At 39.5% G+C, this 22,357-nt stretch overlaps 1 long non-coding RNA gene and 2 pseudogenes across 1 annotated transcript; 2 read left to right on the top strand and 1 right to left on the bottom strand.

The window, feature by feature from the left end:
- The first annotated feature begins 274 nt into the window (after positions 1-274).
- On the top strand, positions 275-6,394 carry LOC122326100 (annotated as a pseudogene).
- A 465-nt stretch (positions 6,395-6,859) lies between these two features.
- LOC122326107 lies at positions 6,860-14,512 on the top strand (annotated as a pseudogene).
- Positions 14,513-15,148: 636 nt separating this feature from the next.
- LOC122326110 lies at positions 15,149-22,161 on the bottom strand. Its single transcript, XR_006247426.1, has 2 exons — positions 21,948-22,161; positions 15,149-15,353 (listed from the first exon to the last, which is right to left on the bottom strand). It is a non-coding gene; the product is annotated as an uncharacterized LOC122326110 (long non-coding RNA).
- Positions 22,162-22,357: the final 196 nt, after the last annotated feature.

Here is a 22,357-nt window from a genome sequence, read left to right as displayed (position 1 = left end):
TAATATTCCTTATGCTTAATGTGTTTTACTAATAGTTTACTAATCATTCACTTTCATTCTGGCTTGAAGTTAAATTGAAATGATTGCATATCCACTAAAACAGACAAAGCAGTCCAAAACAACTAACGCATTTCATTGTTTTTCTGTCTCGTCTATAACCTGCCCTAATAAAATGACCGAATGACCTCATTTCATAGTTTAAAAGCACCTCGCCGGACAGAAGCGAGCATTTCCAGCCGCCCCCTTTTTAAAATCAACTACAGCTTTGTTTTTTCTCCAACAGACACAGACTCCCAGCATCCCTTGCGCGCGGAATGGCGGGTTGTGGCATGAAGCGGTAAACCGTCCTGCGCGTTCAGTCGTTTACCCGTTACCGTCATGTCGTCGTTTGTGACAGAAGTCCTCGCCAGCTCAGGAAAACTGGAGAAAGATGACCTCGCCTGCAAAATCTCCAAACTGTCACGGAAAGTGGAAGAAACGAAGGTAAACAGTGTAGTGGAGTTAGCTAGCAGCTGTCAAAACCTCAATATTAGTTAACTTGACGGTAAAATAATCGGTGTTTTGGATTACTTAAAAATTATATTATTTTGATTGTTTGCACGCTGACTCTTTGATAATAATGTTAGCGTAACGTTAACGTTACATTGGCCGACCGTTAACCAAAGTGAGGCTAACGCTCTTTCTCGTGTCATGATTTCATTTAACTTTGAGAATAACAAACGTGTAACAAGCTCCTCTGGACAATGAACACTTTGTTAATTCGTGTTTTAATCGGGAATAAAGCGGTATTGTCGTGACATTGTCTGGCTGACGTGTCACGCTACTGATGTCGTTGGCTGTCAGTGCCAGTCTGGGCTCTTGACTTCAGACAGATTAGCCTCCTTTCACCCGTGCTTGTGTTCTTTCCCGTCTTTAGACGGTGTAAACCTGATAAGTAAAAGATCTGTCTGGGTTTATTTTTTCCCCCCATCAAGCTAGTTTTATTCTTGATCTTGTTTAGGGACCTGCGACGTTTTTGTCTGAAGAGGTCATTAATTGCATGACATTAAATTTAGGGCTTTTTGTAACCTTAATGGAATTAAATCTATCAAATGAACTCTCCTATTCATATTTCTTATCCGATCGGAGAGATTGTTTGTTTATGCTTGTGTATTAGTGAACAAATACAAATGCAATCTCCACGTATGTGTGTGTGTGAGTTTATTATTGGTTTATGTTTCTGTGTCTTTAACCGGCCTCTCTTTGCTCCGTACAGGAAGAGGTTACAGATATGATAAATAAAAATATATTGAGTTTATACCCAGCATGGAGGGAGCAGAGGAGCTTTTGGACCAAGTTGAATCAGTTTCCAAAGACATTGATTTATTAAAAAGCTGCATTGAGAATGAGGTACCTTTTTATTTTACTGTTAATAAACAGTTATGCATCGGTATGCAAAAACAACTCTTACGGTAGTTCAGCATGTAAATTAAGTGTTTGCATTTACAGGTTCAGCAGAACCTCCACGATGCCGTAACAGAGTGCGCTAAGCTTAAACAGCAGCTAGAGAAAAACACTGCAGTTATAGACCTACTCCAGCATCTCCAAGAGGTATGCTACTGGGATTTTGTATAGGCTTAGTGGATTTTCTAACCATAAAGTTGACTTACGATTTAAAGCATGTGTGTTCTTGTAATGCAGTGAGCTATGTAAGAACAGTTCACAATAATTTGCTTGTTTACATAAGCTGTGGCACATGGTTTGTGTAACAGAAAATGTCATTATTTTGAAATGCTCTTATAGTTTGACACAGCAATAGAGGAGTATCACAGGGCCTTGCAGGAAAAAACTATGTGATTGCAGCCAAGCAACATGGAAAGGTCAGTCACAATCAACGTTCAATTCATTCATCACATTACCACCATGTGAATTTAACAGGCTTAGTTAATTGTATATTTAATTTATTTATGATTTAAAAATGTTCCTCCAGTTCGACATCTTAAATGTGATTCATTGGCATATCTCGTTTATTTAATTTGAATAGCATTTTGGTGAGTTAATAGCTCTATGAGTTACTATGCAGTGTCTTAATCACATGTTCCTGTTTCAGTTATGCAGGCGCGAGCTTGTGTGGATGCCCTGAAATCCTGGAAAGACACAGAGTTGCCTTTAGTTCGGGCCCTCAGCTCAGAGATCACAATACAAAGAGAGAATCTCATCTATCACCTTGGGAAGAGTGGCAGAAACTGGCAGTCTGGAAATTGCCTTCCACTAAAAGTAACTATTTTACTTTAAAGTTGGTATGAAATGAAATTCACCCTGTCACTGATGCATGATGTTTATCTTATTGTGACCAAATCAAACATGAATGTCATTTTTTCCTTTTGTTTCAAATGTCATATTTTATTCTTCCAGTGCAAGGACAGACTTGTCTCTGGTGGTAAATGCGGATCTCTCCAGTCATTTAGTTCGCTTAAACCTGTCCTTCTCTTGTAATCGACTGCAAACTCAACAATCGGATCTGCCTCCATTCGATTAACAATCATTGGATTAAATCTATAAAAGTCCGCAGCCTACAATTAATCTATTTTTCTTTAGTAATCACTCAGATATGTCACAATACACAATACTGTTGCTGATATCTAACTAGAGAAAAAATGGTATCTTTAAGAACGTTCTGTCTCTGTTTGGCGATCTAATTAGTTTTGATCTTCTTTTTTCAGCCGAGCTCACTAGCGTGAAGTCTTTCCTGAAGACAGCACTTCATTTGAACAGAGGAGGACCTAAGGGAGATGAATCTGTCCCACATGCTCTTCTCCCCAGCATTCTCCAAGCCCTCTCCATCCAAGGAGAGCTTCATAAAAAGATTAAACTCTTTGGTAAGAATAAGTTTTGGTGTTCTGGCACATTTGTACCACTAGATCGATTTGTTCACAGTTTGGTCTGTAAGTTAACTGCCTGACTCTTTGTCAATCCTTTAGGGCAAGTGCTGTTTAAGTACATGCTGAAGCCTCTGATCCTGTACCCCTCGTTGGTGGTGGAAGTGAGCAGTCAGCCGGAGCAGGGTGCTGTCTTGAGCTTGCAGTGTACAGAAACCAAAGCAGAGCACCCTGATCCCAGCCAGGTTTATACCAAAGTGCTCACCGTGCTTAAACGCTACATGAACACCTTTTTGGTATGTTGTGTTTGGTGACCAAAAAAAAAGTTGATTCTGTTTACAGTAGACGGGTTATAAGTGACTAATACTTGCAATGCATATTCACATTTTTGGCTGAACTATCTGTTTACTAAGTTAACTTCAAACTTTGTAAAGCTGAGTTTTAGAAGTCCCCATAAAATCTGCACATTACATTTATTTATTATATAACTTTATTATTATTATTATTATTGTTTATATTTTTAATGAATACGATAAAAATCTAAATGAATATTCTGTCATCATTTACTCAAGCTCTTGTCTTTCCAAACTAATCTTTAACTAAGGCCTTGTTAAACTATTCCATATGAATCGAGCAGTTTAATCCAAGCAAATAAGCAAATTTAATTTAGACTTTTATTCACATTTAAAGACACACATAGAGCAAATATATGGTAAACATTACACAACACTAGAACCAATCATGTGTGTTCTAGCATGCACAAATATCTGTTTCGTTTTTTGCATGTGAACTCACATTTACTGTTATGATTCTGTATGCAGGTTATTATTGGTCAGACTCAGGCTTAAAATGCAACTCGGTTATAGGGGGTGTCACTAGTTTATCACTTTAACAAGTGGTTTTAAAAAGCTTCAAGTAGACTGGTGTTTTTTTTCTTTCTTTCTTCAGATGTGTCTATAGATGAAAAGAAAGTGTCTGAGATTTTAGGAGACCTGATATGGGAGGAGATGTCTGAATGCATCATTCGTGAATGCCTGGTTCATTCCATACCACTAACAGTAGTCAGCTAGCTGAGTATAGTGAGGTAAGGCTGCAAGGATCTGTCGGCATATGAGAACTGTGCAGCATTCTTTGTAATACTATACAATTGTATTCTCAGGTTATCAAACAGACAGAAGATTTTGAGAACAGTCTGAAAGAAATGGGCTACCTCGCAGGGGACTCGACGGACCTCTTGAAATATGCCAGGAACATCAACTGCCACTTCGCAAGCAAAAAATGCCAAGATGTCATCGTGGCTGCGCGGAAGCTGATGACATCTGAGATGCACAACACAGTGAAAGTAAGGGCTCTTTAAATTCTCTAATGTCAATTAAGCTTTAAAAGATTTTTTTTTAGTTACACTTGATTCTTCTGTATGCTCTTACACCCAGATCACTCCAGAGTATAAACTCTCTATCCTAAACTACCGAATCCCAGTGGAGGAGAGAAGGAAAGGAAGGAGTCTAATAAGAAAAGTGGCCATTACGATCAGCAGAGCCTGGAAAACGAGAAGCAGCTGAGTCCCAACACTCTGTGCCTTCCTGTGTGTCGCATTAGTGAGTCAGTGCAGCAGCTCCTTGAGCTTGCCATTCAGACTCTGTCTGAGGCAGTGGGCAGCTCCCCCCAATGGTACGTAGTAGGCATTACAGACACTACAATCAAGCAGATGCGGTATGCTTTTATCTCTGTGTGGAAGCTGTAATTGCTTAACTTCATAAATTTGTTGTATTTATTTTTGCAGTGCAGTCCAGCTTTTCTACACGGTCCGAAACATTTTCACCTGTTCTACGATGTCGTGCCTACATATCACAAGCAAGTCGTTTTTTCTCTAAAATAGCAGTATTCTTGGTGTACTGTTTGTTTATTTGTTTTTAATGTGATTCTGTTTTCATAACTTAGGGACAACTTCCTGAAGTTGCCTCACTTGGCTGCAATTCAACACAATAACTGCATGTTCATCGCTCACCACCTTTTAACCTTGGGTTTCCAGTTTAAACCTCACCTTCCTTTGAAAGACGGAGTGGCTTATTTTGTAGACTTGGTCCCAGGCTTCAGAAGACTAGGTGAGGGTGCACTGACATTTTATGATACAGTTCAAACTTGTCAATAAGAAATGTATACAATTAACAATGCATTGCAATTACGTGTAGTTTGTTTCAAAATCAAACTATAATTGAATTTAAAAAAAAAACATTATTATTAAATTATACTACACTAAAATATTATTATACTATTTTTACTGTATTTTTAATTAAATACAAAGAAGAAAAAAAATCTAACCGTTTGAACAGTAGTGTAAATAGCAATGTTCAAGGGTTTTCTTTCTATTATTAAACAAGGTGCCCGATGCTTTGTGGCACAAATGAGCGTTCAAAAAGCTGAGATGTTGGAGAGACTGTCCACTGCACGTAAACTTCTCCAACTTGGATGACGAAGACAATTACTCTGTAGCCAGCAAAGCTATCAGACAAGTACGATCAAGCACCACAAATTCACTGTCCTTAAATAAACAATAGAAGCTTTTGCTCGTTGTACTTGGATAACAGTATATAAGCATATTGTGCCTCGAGTGCTTGTCACTTTTTATTTTTATGTTGTGTATTTTAGGTAATTCACCAGCTGAGGAGATTGGGAAAGGTTTGGCAAGACGTCTTGCCTGTGAACATATACTGCAAAGCCATCGGGACTCTCCTCAATACTGCAATATCAGAGCTGATTAACAAAATTATGATGTTGGAGGTAAGGCAATGCGTAATGCTGCTGCTGTTGTTTGGTGACACCACTTAACGTTTCGAGGTGTAAACCAAGTGCTCTCATTCCAGGACATCTCTAACGTGGATGGTGAGCGACTGAGAACACTGTGTCAAACCATCATAGAAGAAGGACCGCTGGTCTTTAATCCATTGCCGGATGAAAACAAGAACAAAAAATATCAAGAAGAGGTTCCAGTGTATGTTAAGAAATGGATGACCTTAAAAGAGATCTCCATGGTGCTAAATGCTAATCTACAGGAGATTGTGGACAGGTGATGACACTTAATTGTTTATATATGGTTAATTTTATGGGATCTTATTAGGTTTTCATTATATTTTTTAGGATTATGTGTTGAGTTCATAGATTTCATTGGAGCTCACGTTAAACGTATTCTTCCTCTTGTTTAGGTGGGCAGAGGGGAAAGGACCTCTTGCAGTGGAGTTCTCCTGTAATGAGATGAAGAGCCTCATTCGAGCCCTGTTCAAGAACACAGAGAGACGAGCAGCAGCCCTCGCTAAAATCGTCAAATAAACCAAGACCAATGCAAAATAACGCTACTTGGGGCTTTTCCTTACATATTGTATTCTATATTTTTCTATGTTGCTGAAAGATGCATTACAATAAATGCTTTTCTAAGCACATGCCTGCTCTCTTATCAGTATGCCCTGTTATCAGTATATGAATTAATACTTGAAAAATACCTCAATAAAATGCAGCAATTGCATATAGTGATGTTTTAAGCTGTGTAATCAATTAATTTTTTTCTTAGAGGGTTGAAACAACACGAGGGAGCGCGTGTTTTAGTTAAAATAATTAAGGCTAAGAATAGAAGAGGGTCATATTAATTTAAGTCTCGATACATTAGTAATAGAAGATAGGTGTGCATAGTTAAACTTTTATTTGGCGGCACTTTTACGTCAGCGCTTGCTTGACAGTTTACGGCACCGGCTTTGACAGCTTGAAGGTTGCCATGTATTTAAAATTACAGTCGCAGAATCCCTCAAAATGATACATCGTATTAATAAAATACCTCTTTCATTTGATAATCTCCAGATGCTAAGTCAAGGACGTGTTAATTAAGCACGTCGTGTTTATGAATTTGCAACAAATGTTATTCACTCAGTCATGAGAAGTCTTGAACGGGAGGTTTTGTAGATCATAAAATGTATCTGGCAACCCTAGTGCGTCACCAGGAGGACGAAGCGAAGGAGACTGTCGTAAAGTGGGATGTTTTGGAGTAGGGAGGTCATTGGAAAGTGAGGTTGTTCGGTACGTTTAGGGGGGAATAGACCGCCACTTCTAGTACAGGTGTCAGATATTCTGATACCAGAGTGGCCTTACTCAAATCCAGCGTGGTTTTACAGGGGTATTCACGTTCAGAATGTTGCGTTTAGCGCTGCGAGTGCGTCCCTGTGCCAGGCTCGCCCGGCCCAGTGTCCTGTCGGGCCCTGCTGCTGCTAGTCCACGATCCGGACCGCTATCATGCCATCATCTCAAGCGATACCACTCCAGCGGCCCGGCCCGGGCCCGGAGCTTGTGTCACGGTCGGCGTATGTTCAACAGCATCCTCAGTAACAGATCTTGGGTCTTGCGAAGCCAGGCGGCTAGTTTCAGTCAAAGCATGCGAGTGTACAGTCTGCCACCACACCAGAAGGTAAGCTAAGCTAATTAATAGTATAATGTACAGCTTTGCTTGCTTTTTTTTTTTTTATACTGTGGAGCACAAGAGTAAATGTTGGAGACGGACAGACTCAGTCGCTTTTGGCCTCTACACCGCAATCGTTTTTTACATAGTGACAGTCATCAGTCATCGTTTACTTTCATTGCGCCATCTGTCATCTCTTTTTGGGCTCCACGGAATAAATGAAGTCGTACAGATTTGGACATCATTATGGAGAATAAAGTTTAAACATTTGGGGGTGAACTGAGTACTGGTATAGCGCATCAGTGCGTTTCTTCTGTTGGTGTCACCTTCAAGATGTTAAAGCATGGCTGTAGTTATATATATGTCATGAATTCTGTGAGGTGTCAGGGGTCCTTGTTGCCCTCAATCATAGATCTCCATGCTAGGAAAATAATTAAATTATAAGAAAGGTGTTATTGGTCTATATTTATTACATTATGTTACTGCTCAGCTGTAAACTTTTTTTTTTTTATCAACTTGAAATTGCTGTTAGTCTTCATAAATTAATTAAAATCCTTTTTTTAAAAAATATATAATAAATTTACTAAATTAAATAAATAAAGGGTAGGAAGAAGTCGTTTATGAATTAGAATTAGAAGTTGAGGGAATCCTGAATATCAAGAACTTATATGGCAGTAAACAGCAACAGAACTGTTGAATCTCCATTTCAGGGCAGATCATTTACATTGCAGACATATTGGAACTATTTAGATTTTGAATCATCCCAAAAGAAGTCTCTTATGCTCACAATAATGTCATTCTTTTCCTGTGATAGTGAAGCTGAATTTTCAGCAGCCATTACTTCAGTCTTCTGTGTTACATGATCAACCTAATCAGAAGTCATTCTTTGCATATAAAAGTATTCTCTTAGCTTCATGAAATTCAGATGAAACACTGATGGCAGATTGACTATTCTGATGATGTCTTTCATATTTTTCTGGCCCTTGACGGTGTTTGTTACTCAATGGAACAGTCACAAGCCTAAAATAATCTTAATTGAACTCCCTAAATATCTTAAATTGTGCTCTGAAGACAAACAAAGCTTTTATGGGTTTGAAACAACATGGCTGTAAGTGATAAATGACAGAATTTTCTTTTTGGGGTGGAGTAACCCTTTAATTATTCCCTGACTTCTGACTGTCAGTGTGTTACATTCCATGAGGAGAACTTAAATTCATTCTCATGAAACATACACAACTTCCTGAAAATATAACACGGTTTATTTTGTTACAGGTGGAACTACCTGCTTTATCCCCCACTATGCAGATGGGCACTATTGCGCGCTGGGAGAAGAAAGAAGGTGACAAAATCAATGAGGGAGATTTGATCGCTGAGGTGAGGCACATTTAGCTTTTTATCAAAAATATAACTACTACTATCAATATTTAGTTTTTTATTATTACATTTAATAATTTTTTTTTACAGTGATGACAAAATTAAGTAAGAATTGATGTTTTTGGTATATCAGTGTACATCTGATATAGTAATGAGGCCGCAGTATGGAGCATGGCACCTCGTAACATCTTATTAACCAGTCAGATCAAACTCTCAACAGCCCCATGGTATCATTTTGAACTCTACCTGTTCTGTCTTGATTTGGTCAGGTTGAAACAGATAAGGCTACGGTTGGATTTGAAATTCTGGAGGAGTGCTACCTTGCCAAGATCTTGGTGCCTCAGGGTACAAGAGATGTACCCATTGGAGCCGTCATTTGTATTACAGTTGACAAGTAAGCATCATTTTTACCTGCACTGCCAAGATACTGAGCATAACACGATCTGCTGTTTGCTGTGCACATATTGCACGATGTTCTTAATCATTTAAAATGACAGCGTAAACTTGCCATGCTTGAACTGATGAGAGGAAACCTTCCAATCAATTTTGTGGTACCACAGAGAAATGGTGCTTAGTGATGCACCTAAACGATCCTGTGCCTTGGCTTTTTATGAAAGCATAAAATTGCATGTTTGACAACTGTGTGTGTGAAATAGGATTTATGTTTGATCTTTTTCAAACTAATATACATCATCTATCTTTTGACTTTTAGTCCTGACCTCATCCCTGCATTTAAAGACCTTACATTGGATAAAATCGCTAGCTCCGCCCCTGTGCCTGCAGCTGCCCCTCCCCCTCCATCAGCGCCTGCGGCTGCTCCTGCTTCTCCACAGGTTCCTGGGAGCTCCTACCCACCTCACATGAAGGTATGAGATGTTGACCAGATATGAAAATGACTACAAGCTGAATTACTAGTTCTGAAGTAAAACTGATGAAGTACTTATTTGGGATATTGGGCAGTTTAAGTTCGGCTGGGCGATATATTCATGCGCATCTTGTCAATAAAGCCGGTTCTTTGATTAGCGGTAAATGAAAGCTAACCCAATGAATCACCCGCAAAACTGAAACGGCTCCAGAGCTAATGGAGATTAACCGCTAAAACAGCTAATGGAGATTTCCCGCTAATCAAGGAACTAGCTTTACTGACGGGATGCACATGATATATTGATACATGTATACCGCCCTAGTTTAAGTATAAGCAGTCATAGTATTACATGCTGTTATTGACTTTCTGTCTTGCTTTCATTAGATTCTTCTCCCAGCTCTCTCCCCCACCATGACTATGGGCACTGTGCAGCGCTGGGAGAAGAAGGTGGGTGAGAAACTCGGTGAGGGAGACCTGCTGGCTGAAATCGAGACCGATAAGGCAACAATCGGTAACCTGTCAATTCTTTTCTTTAAACATATCGATAACAATTTCTAATTAGAGAAATCGTTCTAATACGCTGATTTGGTATGCTTTATGCTTTTTTAAGGTTGATAGCAGTTGTAAAATATTGTAAAAAAAAATGTTTAATGCATCCTTGCTAAATAGAAGTATTAAAAATATACTGACCCCAAGCTTTTTAATGGTAGTGCATATTTATATAAACACAGTTAAATCAATACGCATGAACCATACTTAAACTTCATGTGATTTCCTCTTGTGGTTTTCAGGTTTTGAGGTACAGGAGGAGGGTTACCTGGCTAAGATATTGATTGCTGAGGGCACCGGGATGTTCCCCTCGGCACTCCTCTCTGCATCATTGTGGAAAGGAATCCGACATTAGCACGTTTGCTGACTATGTAGAGACAGGGGTGGCTGCAAGCCCACCTCCCGCTCCACACCGTAAAGAGCTCTGACTCTACTGTTTATGTAATTATTAATAATGTTAATTATGCACACTTAATGCTATTGATTAAGATTAACAATAACAGCAGGCATTTATTGTTCATTTTGAGTTGCAATTGCACAATGTGATATAATATACTTTATATGTGACCACCTAAAGGCTGCTGGAAATTCAAGGTCATGTTTTAACGCCAGTGTTATATCAACAGTTTTTGCTGTAACTAAAAGTGAAAGTTCATTTTGATATGTTTGCAGTGTTTTGAAATTCTGCGATCATGCCATGTCAGTTTTGTGGGAGTGGCTGTACAACAAAGCGCAGGATGGATTTTGGCTAGATATTAAGATATTTTATTTTATTTAGAAATTCTTATATAGTTATGGGTTATGTATATAGCATGTGCTCTAACTGCTGAACTACAGCTACAACAAACCACACCAAACATAATGTCTTCTCATCAGTTTTTATAACGTAACAAAAAATAATAATGCTGATTTTAGATGGTGTTTACACAGGAAACTTTAATCTGTACTGCATTTCTCAGGTGGCCACCCCATCACCAGCTCCAGCAGCTCCCACCCCGGCACCCGCCCGCTGCTCCAGCCGCCCCTGCTGCCCCTAGGAAGGAAGGGTGTTAGCCAGTCCTCTAGCCAAGAAGCTGGCTGCAGAGAAGGGAATTGACATTGCCCAGGTCACAGGTAGGAGCAGTTCGACTTGAATAATGTTGGGAGATGTCCTTCTGGCATTAGTGTTACTTCTTTATTTTACTTGTATCATTATGGGTGGTTCACTAAAATGGGATAATGCATATATTATGTCTGTAGGAACTGGACCAGACGGCAGAGTCACCAGGAAAGATATTGACAGTTTCGTTCCACCTAAGCTTACTCCAGTAAGTCAAATTTCATGCCACCAGATCCAAAAAACTTTGTTTTTATGAGGGCTTTAAGTTTAACTTTATGAAAACACAACATGATCAATGCACTGGCCCCTAGACCTGTAGGTCATCTTAGATTTCATTCATGTTGACAAATATGATTCAGGGCAGCAACTCCATAAAAGCAGTTATGTACTGAAATTCAAGATAATGGGGAAGAAAGTGCTGCTGTATAAGTTTGTGGCAATAATACACAAGTGTCGCAAAGAACAGTTCAGTGAATAAGAAATTAATGTTAAAAAATTTATGAAAAAAATGTGAGAACTTTTTATTCAAAGGCCCATTCATAGAGAGAACAGTTTTTGTCTTTGATTTCAAACCTGTGATTTACTTTCTTTTGTGCAACGTACAATAAGGTATTTTTGAAGATTGTTGGTAACAAAGCTGTTTTAAATGACTTTCATTGCATGAACAAAAAAATACTGTGATGTTTCTCAAATTATTGTCGTGTGTAGTTAATACACAATAATAGCATTTAAAATTTTAGTCAACTGGCAGGGTTTTCTTTCCCAATAATAAAAAGCCTTTGAGAAAGTCTATGTATCATAATGCAGCACAAAATTCCACAGAATTCCTGCCACGTCAAAGTTTTTTTTAATTCTCTCACCACCTTTGTCATAAATCCCCACTAAAACTATTAAAAATGTAAATAACGCTAATAAAAAAGGCTAATTCATGGCTAATTAAAAATATTAATATCATATAAGTAAAACTAGAATAGCACTGGACCCCATCCTAGCAAGTTGATTTATGAAATATATTGCCAAATTTATTTAATAATTTTTTTTTACTTTTTTTTTTTTTTTTTTTTTTTGCAGATCAGTTTAGAATATGCAAATCTGTAGATTTCTGTAATATATATTAAGGTATATTGCATTTTAAGTAGTCTGAAAGCATTTTTCTTTTCATTTTTTCTGCTCATTGTTTTACAAATATTTGTTTAATGCCACCAGACACCAGCTGCTGCTCCTACCCCTGCTGCTCCCACCCCCAGCCCTGCCCCTGCTTTTGCTGCTGTACCTACAGGAACCTTCACTGACATCCCCATCAGCAACATCCGCAAAGTGAGTCCACTCACCACAGAAACCACTTTATACTCACTATGCAAACGTAAAGGCTTTTATGTTACCCTTAACGCTCTGTTCCCTGCCTGTCTCCTTACTGCTCTTCTGTCTAGGTGATTGCCCAGAGGTTGATGCAGTCGAAGCAGACTATTCCTCACTATTATTTGTCTATCGATGTGAACATGGACCAAGTTCTTGAACTCAGGAAAGAACTCAATGCTGTGAGTGAACTCTGTTCAGATGATCGTGACGTGGTAGTGAACTCCGCATTACGTTATAGTATTCCTAATTTAGACTGTACCTTTTCCTCGCGATCAGGAGGTGAAAGCAGAAAATGTCAAACTCTCGGTCAATGACTTCATCATCAAGGCCTCGGCTCTGGCCTGTTTAAAGGTGCCAGAGGCCAACTCCTCTTGGATGGACACAGTCATCAGACAGTGAGTGGACTCCCACAATGCAATTCTACTCTTAACCGTTTGAGGTCAATTATCAGTGAATGTAAAGTAACTGATGTGTCATTTGAATTAAAATCAAATGCTTTTTTTGTCCTCTTCGCACAGAAATCATGTGGTGGATGTTAGTGTCGCAGTCAGTACACCCGTGGGTCTAATCACTCCCATTGTATTTAATGCCCATATTAAGGGCCTTGCGTCTATAAGCAAAGACGTAACCACGTTAGCTACTAAAGCACGAGAGGGAAAACTACAACCCCATGAATTCCAGGTGAGCGTTTTAGATGGTCTGTTAAAACATATAAGAAATAATGATTTTATGCTGTGTTTTTTTGTAACAACCTGTACCTTTCTTAACACTTGAAATTTAACATTTTAAATAAACAACTTTACTAAAAAAAAATTATTGTAATTAGTATACACACACGTTTGTTTTGCTATATTTGTGAGTACTTTGATAGACTTCTATTGTTTTTATACAGACCTAACAATGTGTGTATCTATGTATGTGTATATATTAGGGTTGGGCAATATGTACATTTTTTCATATCATCATATCGCCAGCCTGTGTGATCAACAATACCCGATATTATCGTATATGAGCGGCTGTACTTTTCACAGGCTATTTCATAACTATTTGGTGATTTTTAAACCATGCATGCGTGAGAGAGTATTTTCAGGTAGCCTAAGTTCATATTTTTGGAGTAAAGTTAAATTAAACGGATACAGTCATACAGTTCTCCGGACCGCGCGCCCCACATTGAGTCCTGTTTTAGACTAATAACTTATTAACTGCACATTTTTTTACTATAAAGATGATGAAGAATAAGCATTAATATTTTTGTGGGGTTTTTTTCCTTCATTTTTCTAAAACATTTTTGGTTTTCCCAGGGTGGCACCTTCACTATATCCAATCTGGGCATGTATGGCATCAAGCATTTTTCAGCTATTATTAACCCTCCTCAAGCCTGCATTCTGGCTGTGGGTGGCTCAGAAAAGAGACTGCTGCCTGCAGACAACGAGAAAGGGTAAGCAATGGAAATAGATGGACGTTAATTTACCATCAGCCTTACTAATATACATGGCATTTTAAAACCGTTCCTCCAGTCAGTTCATGTTTTTTGTGTGTGTCTCTCATAGGTTTGATGTGGCGAGCATGATGTCTGTGACTCTGAGCTGTGATCACAGGGTGGTAGATGGCGCTGTTGGGGCACAGTGGCTGGCCGAGTTCCGCAAGTTCCTGGAGAAACCCTTCACCATGCTCCTGTGAGCAGCAAGTTTAAATGGTCGTGGCCCCAGAAGAAAAAAAAAGAAACAGTGGACTTTAAGATTTGGAGAGGTCTCTCTCATTGGTTATATGCTTATATTTCCTGGGAATTATAACAGGTGGTTCTCTCCCTTCATTTTTTTTATTTTCCTTCTCACTCACATACTCCCTTTCATATGCTATATTTTTCCAATATCGCTTCCTAAAGCCTGAAGTAACCTCTCAACCCAAAGTTGTAAGTGATTGTTAAGGTCATTTTCTGTAGTTTCAGAAGATAATGCTGGATAATGCAAGGGGTTTTCATCTTTCTTCAGGATATTGTTACAACCGTAAGTCTGTGTTTGCCATTTAGATCAAAGAATAATGTCTGTGTCCATGGCCAAGTCTTATGGTCTATACCTGCAAGCTTTGACTTGTTTCCATGTATCAATGGCACATTCGTTGGCACAATATGAGTATCCTTTCTATACAAGAAAAACCGTGATGAGATCTGGGGATGTGTGTGCCAAATATTGTCTGACTACAATTGAAATTTTATTTATGACACATTATTCAGTGCATAGGTTTATTTTCTGTATTGCTGCATAGTAGTCATACATTTGGACTGTCACTCCACGAGTTAAATATCTGGTGCATTCATGATGGTTGTTTCATTGAGACTCTCTTGGTATGTGGGCAGAGTTTTGATATAGGCAGTTTTATTTATTACATCTCTCACTCCACACAAAGCACAGTGGTGCCTTTGCTCCTGTTTATAGCACCTTGGTATTTCTTTTTAAATTGTTATATTTTCCAAGTCATTCTTTAATGAATAACGCACAATTCATGGGGTGAACTGCTGTTATAAATAAACCTATGGAGAAACAAAGAGAGGTTCCCAAATGGATTAAAACACTAGAAAGGATATACCTATTTGTATCTTCTAGAAAAAAAAACAAAAAAAAACAGCTTATACAGGTTGTTTTGACATGCAGTCAGTGCAATTAGGACAAACTTTTCCATGAGGATATTATATCAATATATATAATATGAAAGGAAAAAAATGAGAAAGAATAAACAAGATAGACATTTAAATATTATATGTTGCACATTGTTGTTTCTATAAGGATTACTTGTTTTAATCTTACTGGCCTATGTTGGGAAAAAATCTTTGTTGTTTCCCCTCCCAGGTTCAGGTCTGTCAATGATGAGACTTACTCTTAAATTTAAAATCTTAAGTTTAATAAAGTCAGAATAATTGAGACTGAGCTCAGGATACAGAACAACAGCATCAAGGCATGCAGGGCAGTCCTGTATGCTCACACTACATTTCACACAATATTTATATTCTTGTGCTTGGGTCTTCCTCCCATTCAGGGTGTCCTTCACAGAACCAGGTGCAGTTGTTTCTTCTCGACCAGTAGATGAGCTCAGCAGTCTCCATATCTTGTTTCTGTAGATAAGACATTTTGTACAGCACATACACACATAATATCAAAATGGAAAAACACATAATATCAAATGGAAAAACACAGCCTTTATGAGGCCTGGGCACAGTGCTTCTATTGAGTAAAACCTGTAAAACATAAATCCTTTAAAACATAAATCCCACAATTCCCTCTCTTGATCTCTCTAAAAGAGATCACAACTTTTGCTCCACTTCTTCCTCACAGTGAATCACCTGGTATAAGTCAAATTCCCACAGGCAATCTTTTCCTTTTTCCCTTACAGAGTTAGTTTTGCTTCTCCCCCACCCCTTATGACATCTCTTTTGTGTCTGCCTTGAGTCCCTCCCTCTCTTGTTCCATTCCACAGTATCAACGTTATTATTACTACAACAATTCCCACCCCCCAACATGTGACCACCTTGTTAACATTATCCCTCATGATTTAGCACCATAATTATTATCTGCTTGTTGTTTGTCTCCCTCCTCGGGTTGGTCTGTTGCCGTTTCCCCGTCTCCCATCTCTTCTCCCTCTTCTCCCTCTCTCTGACCTTCTCGAAGGTCAGCTCGAACTGTTGTCAGAAACCTGCTAGGGTCATAACAGAAACAGCAAGCAGACAAGTGAAACCATGTGTTACCTTTTCCAGCCAACTGTACGCAGTGCGAGGTTCGCGCAGGTATTTTCATGGGCTCTGACCACCTGGGGGCAGACCATTTTCGTTTCATTTGTTTCAGCCTCACCCACTGCTCGTCATGTCCTCTTTTCATGTCCAATTCCTGTTGCTCTATTTCAGGCCAAAACGTCTGTGTGGAAAATGTGTTAATAACAGCTCTTACTTTTTGTTTGTAGGCCTTAGGTTTATCAGTGTACCCATCCCCAGGCATTGGGGCCCATGGGCCAGGAAATTGGCGTCCAGTGGTTAATTCAAAAGCAGTAAATCCAGTGGTTCTGTTTATTGAACATCTCACATACATTAAAGCTATTGGTAATGCTTCTACCCAATTCACAGAAGTGCTTGCACAGATTTTGGCTATTTTGTTTTTTATGGTCAGGTTCAGTCGTTCAACTTTACCTTGGCTTTTATTATGGTATACTCCTCCATATTAGTGCTTCTGGGAAGGATGCAGCTTGCTCTCTAATTATAAACTCAACACTCGTCTTTGTTGAAATTGTTTCTGGTATAGCACACCACTCACAGTTTTGCCCGTGGTTGTCACATCTAAATCTAAAGGTTGGCCATAGTCTGGGGTTTGTAGAGCAGCAGCCTTTGCCATGTCCCCTTTTACGGTAATTAAGGCCTGTTCAGCCTCTGTTGTCAAATTCAATTCACCCTTACTTTTTTTATTCCTATTTCCTTCACTAAAGCTCTAAATGTATACACAAAAATGCATTTGCCAGATCTATACAGTAGAAGTCGGTGTGTTCTGGGGTCAATCTGGTTAAAATGGTGTAAGGATTTGAAGTGGGCAGTTGTATTGTCATAACCCTCTCATTTATTTTTCTCAGGTCATTTACCATTCTATATTTCCCTGTGTAGTGTTTAATGACAGGCAGTATTGGGGTGTTCCACTCAGAGGTGGTCTCACACAGCACTCCCTTGTTCAATAGACTCTGAATGGTGGGGCAATACCAGTCATGGCCTCACAATTATTTCTATACTGTCTCTCCTTTACCACTGTTGTTTTGTCTATTTCAAAAGACACTGGTTGAATATCACAATAACCCACATCCTCACTTCCTGTTGACCATAACTTTTCTGGTAGGTTGGCTAGCATCTCTTCTGCCCTGGCCCATCCATTACAGCATTAGTCTTTTCTCTGTTTGACCTTAACTTCTCGTACCTGCCCTCACATATTTCTTCTATGTGTAGTCTGTGACCTCCTGTCATGTGCTATCTTTCCCAACCCTGTCTCTCATCTTCCCAATCTGCTGCCTGTTTTAGTCTTTTTACCATGGGCCCTAAGGCCTTTGCTCCGTGGTGTTTACTTATCATTAAGGAAATGTGTGGTACAGAGACAGTTTTCATTTCAAACCAGTCATATTTTTCCTTACTTAACCTTACTTCCACAGCTACCCCTTCCTTTCCAATGTATATGACTGAGCCTTTCAGGTTGGTATCTCTTTGATCTACATATTGGCTAAACTCTGTTGCATAAACCTCATCATTGCTTTTTGTCATAGTATAAAGTACAGTATAATGGGTCAGAAACTGTCAGGAAGTGTCTCAACAGGTCTGGTCTCTGGTTTATCAGCTGCCTAAAGTTGGTTTGTTCTGGATGCAGCACTCTGACCCAATAAATGTCCACTCCCACTCTTCCTTTTTTAGTTAATACCCATTGACCATCTGCAGGTACTAGACCACCCTTAATGGAACAGTTTTGTGTTTTTCCATTTGGAAAAGTTAAAATTACGCCCTCTGGGCTACACAGAATTTTCACCCCCAATTTTACTAACAGGTCTCGTCCTAGCAGAGCAGAGGGCACACTGGCAGAGCATAGGAAAGTCCTTTCTCAACCATTCCAGCCTTATTATATACAAGTAGGCCCCAGTGTCCACTAAGGCCTGTACTGGCTGTCTGTTGACCAGTATAGTTAGGTAGGGCTCAGCCTCAGCCCCCTTACAGGTTCTCTGTTGGTCTCACTAATAATCCGCCTGGTCTGCCTGGCCCCAGACTGGGCTTTGTCTGGGCACCTGTTGGTTGGTAGACCACGGGACATTTCTGGGGACACCTCTTCCTCTTCCCTGAGGCCCTCCTCTGACAGGAGCCCGTCCCCGTGCAGGAGGTTGTCCCCGTCTATTCAGTGGGCAGTCTTTTCTCCAGTGATCACCTGCTCCGCACAGATAGCACCCCTGCTCTCTCCCTGGTCTCCCGTAATTCCCCTATAATTTTGGTTTTCCACCCATTTCCATAAGGTGGCCAGTCCGGCAGCGGGTCATATGGATAATCATATGGGCCCTGAGGCTGATAGTTTGCTGCCCCTTGTGACACTTCCTGTCCCTTCATCCCCTGATTCATTACAGGCATTTGCAGAGCTCCCTCTCTAGGCTTCTTTTTATTCTTTTCTTTTTCTGCCTCTATTTGCAATTTTAGTAGTTGTGTTTTCAGTTTGTCTACTTCAGAATCCTCCCTTTCTTGTTTTTCCATGGCTTTGTCTACATAGTAAATGAAATACCTGGCCCATGTCTCTCCACTACCCCCACACATTTCTGGACTGTTTTCTATTTGTTGTTTTGCTTTTTCTGGAACTCCCTTCACTACTGCCTGCCTGTAAAACTCTTTACAGATGTCACTGCAATCTGGGTGCTGCCCTGTCCTTTCTTCCCATTCAGGTTCTGTCCTATGCAGATATGCTTATTCAGATTCTTCTGCTCCTATCTTAAATTTGATAGATTGATAAGTCATTTTTGTGTTGGATATAGGTTTGTAAGAGCCCTGCTTATTTGGGTAATTACTTTTGACAGTGGTTTCTCATTGGCCATGTCTTCTATTCTAGCTTCATCCTCTAAAGTAGTCATCTGGGTTCTGGTAAGCAGATGTCCCATTAGGGCCCTAAAGTCCCCTATTGCTAGTTCATTACCATGGGTTAATGTGGTGAGTTTATTTAACCATCTCATTCCCTCCCTTAGTTATATCTGGCAATTTCTGCAGTACTGCATTCATGTCTGCATTTCCCCATGGTCTATACTCTGGATTCTGTTGTCCTCCTATCCTGTACAGTGGATACTGGGTTGGGTATGTTGTTCTAACCCCATGTCTTTCTTTAAATTTAAGGCTTGTAATAAGGTGGTTCCTGAGGCACCTCCTTCTCTCCTTTGTGGGGCTGGTAGCTGTACCAGCCCTCTGTTGGGCCTGTGCCGCCTGTTTATAACCCCAGTCTATGTCCAGCTCATATCCAGTGATTGTTACACTATCCTTTTCTTCACCCTGACCTTTAGCTAGGCTTAGCCTTTCATTGAATCTTCCCTACATTCTTTCTCTGATTTCCCTTTCCCTACTTTTCGAGTTCTGCCCTCAGCATTCTGACATTTTCCTCCTCATGTATACTTTCTCCTCCATACAGACTACCTACTCTGCTTCCACATGCTGCCTCCTCCTTATCCACACCCGTCAGTCTCTTCCTTTCTCCAGTCAGCTGCCCTACGTGTCGCTCTAATTCCACTACTTCCTGAGTTCTCTGAAGTATTTCTCTGTCTAAACTACTGTTAATGATTGAACTCATGGGTTGTTTTGTCAGTTCTTCATTTATTAGCTCTCTTACTCTTTTTTCTTCTTCAAACCTAGCCTCCTCACTTTGTTCTACCTCAACTGTCCCTCCTGTCAGGACAAACCTTCCATTTTTATTTGCCTGTTTGGTTGTCGTGGACACTTCCTGCCACAACATGCATCACAGGCAGCATTAAAGGAGCGGAAGGGGACTTTTCTGCATAAGGGGGTGGCCTAGGTTTTTCTTCTTCTGATTGTTTCTCATTAATAGCTGTAATTTTTACCCTGCAGACCATAACACTTTTTATTCTGCTCCATATTCTAGTCTGATAGGCCTTTTCTTTCACCTCTTTTTCTAATTTCCCTTTAGTAAAAAAATGTTGCAGCTTGCCTGTTCTGTACCGCCATTTTATGCTCTTTGTCTGCTCTTTCTTCTTCTCTCATTATGGCCTTTAATAGTTCCCCTTTGTTCTCAGTGGAATTGTCCCACCCATTAATACACTCTAATTGCTTCCATGCCTTTTCTAATTCTCTTGTCACCCTTGGTTTTTCTTTAATTTCAGCCTGTGCCAACATTTGTCTACTCAATTTATCCCATACTTCCTTATAGGTAGTCATTTTATCAGTTTATATTTTACCCTAGTCCAATTACACTTCTCACAATTTGGATTATGACCAAACAGTCTGCACCATCAGGTTATTGGGGTGTTTGTATGTCTAACTTTTCTATGCTTCCCTATGGGTACTAATTGGCTTTTATTATATAATCTAACACCACCTATTTTCCCAGGATCAATGTCCTTAATACAGAAACCACTGTGTGTGTACTGCTTCTTTCACTCTTGTTTTATTTTTGTCATTCAGTGTCCCAATCTCTTGGGCTCATACATTCAGCTTTCTCCGCACTTGAGGCCAAACCCTCGCGTCCGTTCCTACCGGGTCACACTTAAGTGACGGTCCAGAGAGGTGCGCGACAATTTGGTCTCAAAATACTCGAGATCAGCTTATCTCATTCACACACACACTCAGGTACACACACAGATCGATATAACACCACACTTCACAATATTTCTTATACCTTTTTGTACCACGCCGGGTTTTACAAACTGTATTTTACCACGCCCGGTTTCACAAACTGCAACTTACCACGCCGGGTTTCACGAACTGTAGAGTACCACGCCGGGTTTCACGAACTGTAAGTTACCACGCCCGGGTTTCACGAAATCACCCTTTTAGTGAATTTCAACCTTGCCAGGACATTAATTTTACAGCTCAACCATGCCAGGAAATTAATACTACAGTTCAACCTTGCCAGGAAATTACCTTTGCAGTTCAACCTTGTCAGGGAAATTACTTATACAGTTCAACCTTTCTAAAAGGACATTACCATTTTTCTATTCATTTTGACTGCATTTACTTCTTTAAATCTTTTGAATTGGCCAATTATTCTGATTTCAATATACAGAAAACCACTGGTGCCTCCACCACTTCAACCAGATAATTTAGAGTAATCAATCCTGCAGTTCTTTTATGAAAAAGGTGACTGCTTACCTGTTTCTGTTGTTCAGTACTGATGGTTGAAGCAGAGGATTCCCAGCAGGGACCTCTGCCTCAGACAGATCCGGTGCCCCCTCCAAATTGTTGGGAAAAAATCTTTGTTGTTTCCCTCCCAGGTTCAGGTCTGTCAATGATGAGACTTACTCTTAAATTTAAAATCTTAAGTTTAATAAAGTCAGAATAATTGAGACTGAGCTCAGGATACAGAACAACAGCATCAAGGCATGCAGGGCAGTCCTGTATGCTCACACTACATTTCACACAATATTTATATTCTTGTGCTTGGGTCTTCTCCCATTCAGGGTGTCCTTCACAGAACCAGGTGCAGTTGTTTCTTCTCGACCAGTAGATGAGCTCAGCAGTCTCCATATCTTGTTTCTGTAGATAAGACATTTTGTACAGCACATACACACATAATATCAAAATGGAAAAACACATAATATCAAATGGAAAAACACAGCCTTTATGAGGCCTGGGCACAGTGCTTCTATTGAGTAAAACCTGTAAAACATAAATCCTTTAAAACATAAATCCCACACCTACAATGTCATGCAACGTATTATTTACTCGTTTACATTTAAGTACATTTCTATAAAGGTTAATCACTTAATGTGAATGTAATATTCCATAAAAAGTGTCTAATGTTCTGACGTTCTTCTCAATTCTATAATCGATAAATTGCAATTATTTGTTGTAAATGTCAAAAACGTCCTTTATTGCCTCATGTCATGAACATGTAAACATGTTTTCTTCGCATGTGAGGAGTATACTGCGTGTTCTGAAAATAATCACCAAAATGGTTATAAAAGCATATTACAGTAGTTTTTCACTTTAAAAGTAAACGTACGCTGCCGTCTGGCGACTTTAGAATCGAGCAGAAAGTCTTTGAAACGGTTCACGTTTATGTTTCACTTAGTTCTAAGCGTTCTAAGCTATATACGTTTTTACT

Source organism: Puntigrus tetrazona, chromosome 21 (genome assembly GCF_018831695.1).
Source record: "Puntigrus tetrazona isolate hp1 chromosome 21, ASM1883169v1, whole genome shotgun sequence".
NCBI lineage: Eukaryota > Metazoa > Chordata > Actinopteri > Cypriniformes > Cyprinidae > Puntigrus > Puntigrus tetrazona.
Note: the sequence above shows the minus strand (reverse complement) of the source record. Positions and strands in the feature narration are given on the sequence as shown.